The sequence below is a fragment of the Aquarana catesbeiana genome, linkage group LG08 (assembly GCF_042186555.1).
Source record: "Aquarana catesbeiana isolate 2022-GZ linkage group LG08, ASM4218655v1, whole genome shotgun sequence".
In the NCBI taxonomy this organism is placed as follows: domain Eukaryota; kingdom Metazoa; phylum Chordata; class Amphibia; order Anura; family Ranidae; genus Aquarana; species Aquarana catesbeiana.
Window position 1 is genome coordinate 287326171 of NC_133331.1, and position 7790 is coordinate 287333960.

Sequence of the window (7790 nt, forward strand, 5' to 3'; positions counted from 1 at the left end):
CACTCTTCCTTCCACCCCAGCAGAGGCTTCTGATGTCCAACCTGGGCCTTCCAGCCAGGAAGAAGTGGAGGAGCCCAGCTTGAGTCAGGTATAGCATTCTTCTACAGATTTCTGGTCAATAAATAAATGATGTTTATTAGATGTTATTATTGATCACTAATTGCTGATTGAAAAAAGTGTTTTACATATCAATAGACAGTAGTGGGCACCCAAAATTGGGAGAAGAATGAAAACTGCTGGGCTCAGAAGGATAGTCTGTTATATTTGTTAACATTCAATTTGCAGCAGTCAGGAGGTGAAAATCGTGTGTGATTGATGAATAAAAAACTAAAACTATGTCCCTTTTTCATACACAGGAAGACCTCAGCCAGGAGGAGGCTGTGGAATGTGGCAGTCAGGAGGAGGCGGGGATTATTAGTGTCAGCCAGGAGGAGGCGGGGCTAAGTGTCAGCCAAGAGAAGCCTGGGACCAGTCGCAGCCTGACTGAGTCTCAGGTTCCTCCCCTCCGCCTGCCATACAAAAGGGCCAGGAAGGCCACTCCGAGTCCCGTGCAGGATTCAGCGTACAGGCTGATCCAGGAGGCTTCTGCGTCCCTCCGAGCCTTCCCCAGTCCTGAAGAGGCCTTTGCCTGCATGGCTGCCACAAAATTGCAGGGCATGCAGGAGGGCCAACGCAAGATTTCTGAGGACCTGATTTATAAAGTCCTACGTAAGGGGGAGAGTGGGGAACTGACACACAAGACAGATGTCATGGAGAGGGACGATCCTCCTCCTCCTCCTCCTCCTGCTGCCACAACTCCACCACCACAGCCTAAGGCTGGAAGGAGGCGTGGAAAGAAGACCAAAGAGTGATTGCCCTGGGTTCAGTCTGGTCTGACAGAAGATGCAGTCTCTCGTATGACCACAGCCTGGGGACACAGATGTCATCTGCTGCTTTCCGGATCTCTGGGACTTCTGGACCACACTGCCCTCCCTTAGATAAGGACTCCTCAGGCCACCAATTTTACTTTTAAATAATTGATGTCTGCCCTGGGGGTCCAAGGCTTCACCCACTTCTGCAGTTTCTCCAGCGTTGCCTCCCTCTTTGTTTATAGTTGTGACCCCTTAATAAAATATTTTTAGGTAAATTCTACTCTCCTGTGTGTGTTTTCATCAAAAAAGGACAGTTTGTTGGTGACGATTCAGGTACGTTTCTAAAGTACAATGTGAAATTAACAAGAGACAACAACACCAAACAATCTCCTACAGATTAAATAGAACAACATATTAGTGGTGTTGTGGGAACTTGTCACCAAAAACACACAAACATTTTCGGGAATACAAATCCAAATCACCAAAAAAAAACAAATAAAAAGAGAAACACAAAAAAAGATTCTACATTAAAGTAAAAAAACCTAAAAAAAAAAATATGTTGTCAGATGTGAGAAATCAAAATATATTGAGGGAATCCCGATAAATAGTAACGAAAAAAGTTTGTGAGAAGTGTGTGTGAATATGAGCATCAAAACGACTTAATTCTTGTCACATTATAAAGAAGAAGAGAGTGCGCTATATTAAACCATTTTGAACATTGCAGCGTGATGAAAGTGCTTTATCCATTACGAACGCTAAGTTTACCAGAACGAGCTGTCCCGTGTCTGAATTTCTTCTGAGCATGCGTGGCACTTTGTGCGTCGGAACAGGCCACACACGGTCGGAATTGACGCGATCGGATTTTGTTGTCGGAAAATTTTATCTCCTGCTGTCCAACTTTGTGTGTCGGAAAATCCGATGGAAAATGTCCGATGGCGCCCACACACGATCGGAATTTCCGACAACACGCTCCGATCGGACATTGTCCATCGGAAAATCCGACCGTGTGTACGGGGCATTAGTCTGTAGGGTTCAATATTGAGTTGGCCCACCCTTTGCAGCAATAACAGCTTCAGCTCTTTGGGGAAGGCTGTCCACAAGGTTTAGGAGTGTTTCTATAGGAATGTTTGACCATTCTTCCAGAAGCACATTTGTGAGGTCAAGGAATTGATGTTGGACGAGAAGGCCTGGCTTGCAGTCTCCGCTCTAATTCATCCCAAAGGTGTTCTACTGGGTTGAGGTCAGGACTCTGTACATGTCAGTCAAGTTCCTCCACTCCAAACTCGCTCATTCATGTCTTTATGTCTGCAGAGCTCAGTGATGAGAGTTGTAAGAGCTGTTGGGGGGAAGGGACACAACCCCTTCACACAGCTCACAGGAACACAACTGAGGCTGTCAATCAGCTGGAGGTCCCTCCCCTGCCACCTTTGTTCTCTCGGTGTCAGGATCACTTGGCAGATGTAACTCATGCTGATAGCAGAGGAAGGAGGCAGCAGACAGAAATTACACTTAGTGCTCTAAATTGAGACAAGTAAACACTATAGAGAGATATACTTTGTTCATATTTCATGTTTATAACCACTGTAAGTAACGCTGACTATAGTACAAAAGGGATAGTAGCAGCATACAGTCTGTGCTAATGTTCTTGGCCGCCTCCTTCCATATATCTTCCAGACACCTCTCCAGTGAATTTTTCAGACCAGATCCCCTAAAAAGAAGTCCCTCAGCTCCAGTGAATTTCAGCCGAATAGCCCCCCCCCCCAGCTACCCTAGCCGGGACCTCGATGAGCAGCAGACACATGGCAGGCCTGCCCAGAGGGGCAGCAGCCCTCCAGGTTGGGATCTCCTCCTCTAGGACGCGAAGCCTTCTGTTCCAAGCCCCAAGCTATTTATGTTGCCTTCCAGCCACCATCTGGTCACCACTCCCCAGGGATTGGCTAGGGCTGCATAAATATTCAGCTGCTGATTTGACTCTCCCAGCCCACTATCCTCCAGAATTACAGGGAGACGCAGTCAACCCTGCAGTAAGTGAAACAGACCAGATGCAGCTACACTGATTACCGTGAGCTAGTAACTAAATCTATCTTTCCTAACACCAATCTAGGAGGGTGCTATATAACATTGGATTTTGCCCCCCATTTACACAGAACAAATGTGTGCGCAGTATCGGGGGACGAAAAGCTCTGCACATCTTTTTATAAACAATCCCGTAAGGGTGTGCTAGGAATTGCGTTTTCCATATGAATGTTTAAATTGGTTCTGCTTTGTGGGCCTTCACTAATGTGTTCTTCCTACGCACTGTACGTATATTGTGTATGATATCAGTTTTAAAATATACATAAAGAATATCTAAACTTCTTACTGACATGCTCAGATGACACTAGACTTGCAAGGTCCCAAAAGGTGCTGCTTCTTCAACCTTTGACCCCAAAGGCTCAATTACGCAATGCTTGGACTCTAAAGCCCCTACTGATTCAGCATGCTTTTTTCTGGTTCAATAAGTTTTTATTGAACCAATGTCAACAATGTCAAAGGCACCTAGATTGCCCACGCAGGGGCTAGAACTGGCGTATAAGAGACAAAAAAAAAAAATACAACATAAACAGAGGAGGGTAGCCTCCTATTTAAACAGATACAGAAATCCTGAGTGCAACATCAGTAATTTGGGGTAACCCCCATAAGTGCAGGAATCACCAGGACAAAAAAATTATTAACTCTGCATTAAGATCGTCTTGGGCATCTGTTAGCAATCAAAAAGGGCTTGTTAAGAGAAGGAAAACAGAGAGAAATAAGAAAGAGAGGGGGCGAATAAGAAAAAGTGGGGTAGGGGGAAGAGAGAGAAGGAGAAGGGGACCCCGGAATCACCCAGGAAACCAGTCAGAGCCGATCCATACTAGCCAGAGGGAGTTTGGGGAAGGCATATGCCAGGCATGACTCCCAAACTTTAAGGAACTTGGCATGCGTGTCTTTGAGTACAGTAGACATTTGTTCATTGGCCATTATGGACATCAAGTGGTTTTTCACTTCCTGAAAGGGGACTGTTTTTTTTCCCATGCTTGAGCGATCGTCCATTTGGCCACTATAAACAGGTTGCCAATTTCTGTTGACGAGCAAACAAACCCGGGATGGGGCGATGTAATAGTGCAAATTTGGCCTCTTTACGCAGAATGCAGACCACGTCAGTGGAGTACATGTAGTCAACATATGGCGTACCTGGGTAAAGCCCCGTGAGGTCCACATTGCGAAGGCCTGAGCAGATCACCAGCTCATTGGTATCTTTGTTCAGTAGATCCCCAGCTCATTGGTATCCTTGGTCAGTAGATCCCCAGCTCATTGGTATCCTTGGTCAGTAGATCCCCAGCTCATTGGTATCCTTGGTCAGTAGATCCCCAGCTCATTGGTATCCTTGGTCAGCAGATTCCCAGCTCATTGGTATCCTTGGTCAGCAGATCACCAGCTCATTGGTATCCTTGGTCAGTAGATCCCCAGCTCATTGGTATCCTTGGTCAGCAGATCCCCAGCTCATTGGTATCCTTGGTCAGCAGATCCCCAGCTCATTGGTATCCTTGGTCAGCAGATCACCAGCTCATTGGTATCCTTGGTCAGCAGATTCCCAGCTCATTGGTATCCTTGGTCAGCAGTTCACCAGCTCATTGGTATCCTTGGTCAGCAGATCCCCAGCTCATTGGTATCCTTGGTCAGCAGATTCCCAGCTCATTGGTATCCTTGGTCAGCAGATTCCCAGCTCATTGGTATTCTTGTTCTGCAGATCACCAGCTCATTGGTATATTTGGTCAGTAGATCCGCAGCTTACTGGTATCTTTGGTCAGTAGAGCCCCAGCTCATAGGTATCCTCGTTTAGCAGATCCCCAGCTCATTGGTACCCTCAGTCAGCAGTTTCCCAGCTCATTGGTACCCTTGTTCAGCAGATTTCAAGTTCATTAGTATCCCCACCTCTGCTGATGCCCCACTCAGTAGTAACCCCCCAGCTCTGCTGATCCCCCACTCAGCTGTTCCCCCAGATTTGCTGATCCCCCGCTCACTAGTAACCCCCCAGCTCTGCTGCTCCTCTGGTTTGCTCTCTCTCCAGTCCCCACTCACCTCCCTCTATATTGATCCCACACTGTGCACCAAATCGGCTAGTTTTTACTGCTCTTGTCCCCCAGCTCTGCCTCCCAATTCTCTCTCCTGTCCCCATTCACCTTCTGCTATAGTATTCCCATGTTTCACACCAAGTCTACCGCATGCTAGTTGCTCTGCTCCAGTCCACACCCCCCTCACCTTCCTATTGCTCCGGGCTGCTCACCAGATGTGACGTCTGCCCCAGACACTTCCAAAATATATACACATGAACCAGAAGTGACTGCTGATGATGTCTTTCTGGTTTATTGGTTTCCCATGGCGTTACCATGCAAATTCAGCCTGCCTAGGAACACCCCCCCCCCCCTTAAGACTGACACCCACCCATCAAGCCATTTTGTAATTTGCATAACCCCTCCCACTGTTTGCATTAAGACTGAAGGCTCTTGGGAGGAGTACTGGGGCAGGGGACTGTGGTGTTTTCAGGAAGCCATGTACATCACCCTGCCAGCCCCTCCCACCCGCCATGATCTGCCTGCATTTCATAGAGAAGCGCAGAGACTTAGTGATGACATGACTGGGTCAAAAATAAAGTATGTAATGAAAAACAGGAAAAAAAATTTTGGAAAAATGTCATTAGCATGTTGATGAGGAGGGAGGGAGGAACTAGGAAAGACACCTAACAGTGTGTTTATTATATGTCAGTGGTTCTGTTGGAGTTCCTGGCTCTGCACAGTTTCCACCATAACAAGGCATCCCCTCTTTACGTGCTGGATGTTTAATCTATTTCATAAAGTTTGATAATGCATGGAGTCCCGAGAATGCTGAGGAATACTATTGTACAGCAAGAGGAGTGAGACTCTACAATACAGAAAGAGAAGGATATAATAAAGCAGGAGCCTTATCCCAGCAGATTCCAACTATACTTAAAATAGCAGTTTTGAACGGATTTACCCTTTATTCCTAGAAAGAGTTTTTAATGGGATTGGATATCCTGGCACAGAACAAACCCAGATATTACATTGTAATAGGAGCAGTGACATCATCACTGTGCTGTATATAGCCTGTGCAGAGAGCAGAGCTGTGGGAGGGGCCCAGCAGGCTCCACCCACCACAGGCTGCCTGAACGCTTATATTTTGACATTTACTTATCACGGAATTCAACTTTAACAAATCAAGAGCAGAGTCAGGACTTTTGGATATATAGACAAGGGAGGCATTCTATGTTCATAACATGAATTAAATACAATAAATGCACATAGAATCTTACGGGAAGATTTTGCGGACCGCCCGCCGTACATTTACTGCAGCAGGGCGGCAACTCTTACGTACCTAGTACGTGATCTGACACTTCCTGGTCTGGGGCATGTGCGCACCACCACCGCCCCGCTCCCGCTGTGATTATATACAGCGGCGGGCACCACAGACTCGATATCCACCCAAGCCCGCCGATTACCCAGGGCACAGGCAGAACGACGATCTGTAAACAAGGCAGACTGCCATTCTGTCAGTAGGAAGACATGGATCCTGTGTCTCTGCTAAACAGGAACACAGATCTTTGCCTTCCCCTAGTCAAAGCACCTCCCCCCCCCCACAGTGAGTAATCACAACCTAGTCACACATTTAACCCTTTCATCGCCCCTGATGTTAACCCCTTCCCTGCCAGTGTCATTAGTACAGTGACAGTGCATATATATATTTTTTTTAGCAGTGATCACTTTATTAGTGTCACTGGTCCCCAAAAAAGTGTCATTTAGGTGTCTGATTTGTCTGCTGCTATATCGCAGTCCCACTATAAGCATACCTCCCAACATTTTAAGATGGGAATAAGGCACACCTACTAGCAAACATATGTAGACATATGACACGCCCCCTGCCACACCCCCTTAAAGGAGAATTACCCCCCCCCCAAAAAAAAACATTTAAAGAGGAGGGCCCATCAAGAAAAAAAAAATTAAAAGTCAGCAGCTACAAATACTGCAGCTGCTGACTTTTAATTGGACACTTACCTGTCCCTGGGTCCAGCGATGCAGGGGATCGAAGCCCCGCTCCTCTCCCCCTCCGTTCAGCGGCGCCGGCATTGCAACTGTGGGCGCCGGGCTGTGGCTTCACAACCTGGCACCCACTGCGCATGCGCGAGCGGCGCCGCGCGCCATGATTGACCGCTCAGTCACCTGGGACCTGTAATGGGTCCCAGATGATTGACAGGAGGGAGGGAGCAAAGCCGAGTCCTTCCTGTGCCGAGGGGGAAGTGATGTCACCAGCCCAGGAAAAGGAAGAGGCAGACTACGAGGGACCACCTAGCAACAGGCATTTAGAGGTAAGTATAAAAAAAAATTTCCAATTTTTTTTTTTTAGGCACAGTCATGAATTTTTTTTTTTTAGGGTGGAACACCACTTTAAATCCATAAGGGCTTTTTTACCACTACTATTCCTTTATATTGGCTCTTAAAATTTACAAATGCAGCAATTTAGAATTTGGATGAAAGGTTTAGCGCTGGGGAACACTTTTTGAAAGATAAAAAGTTAATTTTATATACAACTCTATAGATCAGACCAAAATGAGGGACAAATGAGGGGGACAGAGGGACATTGCTCCAAATCAGGGACAGTCCCTCAAAATCAGGGACAGTTGGGAGCTATGTATAAGTCACTAGCCACCATCATGACTAGTTAAAAAAAAAAAGAATTTAATAAAAATATGACATAGTTTGTAGACGCTATAACTTTTGCGCAAACCAATCAATATACACTTATTGGGATTGTTTTTTAACCTAAAACATGTAGCAGAATACATATTGGCCAAAATTGATGAAGAAATTATATTTTTCTTTTACATTTTTTTTATTGGGTGTGGTG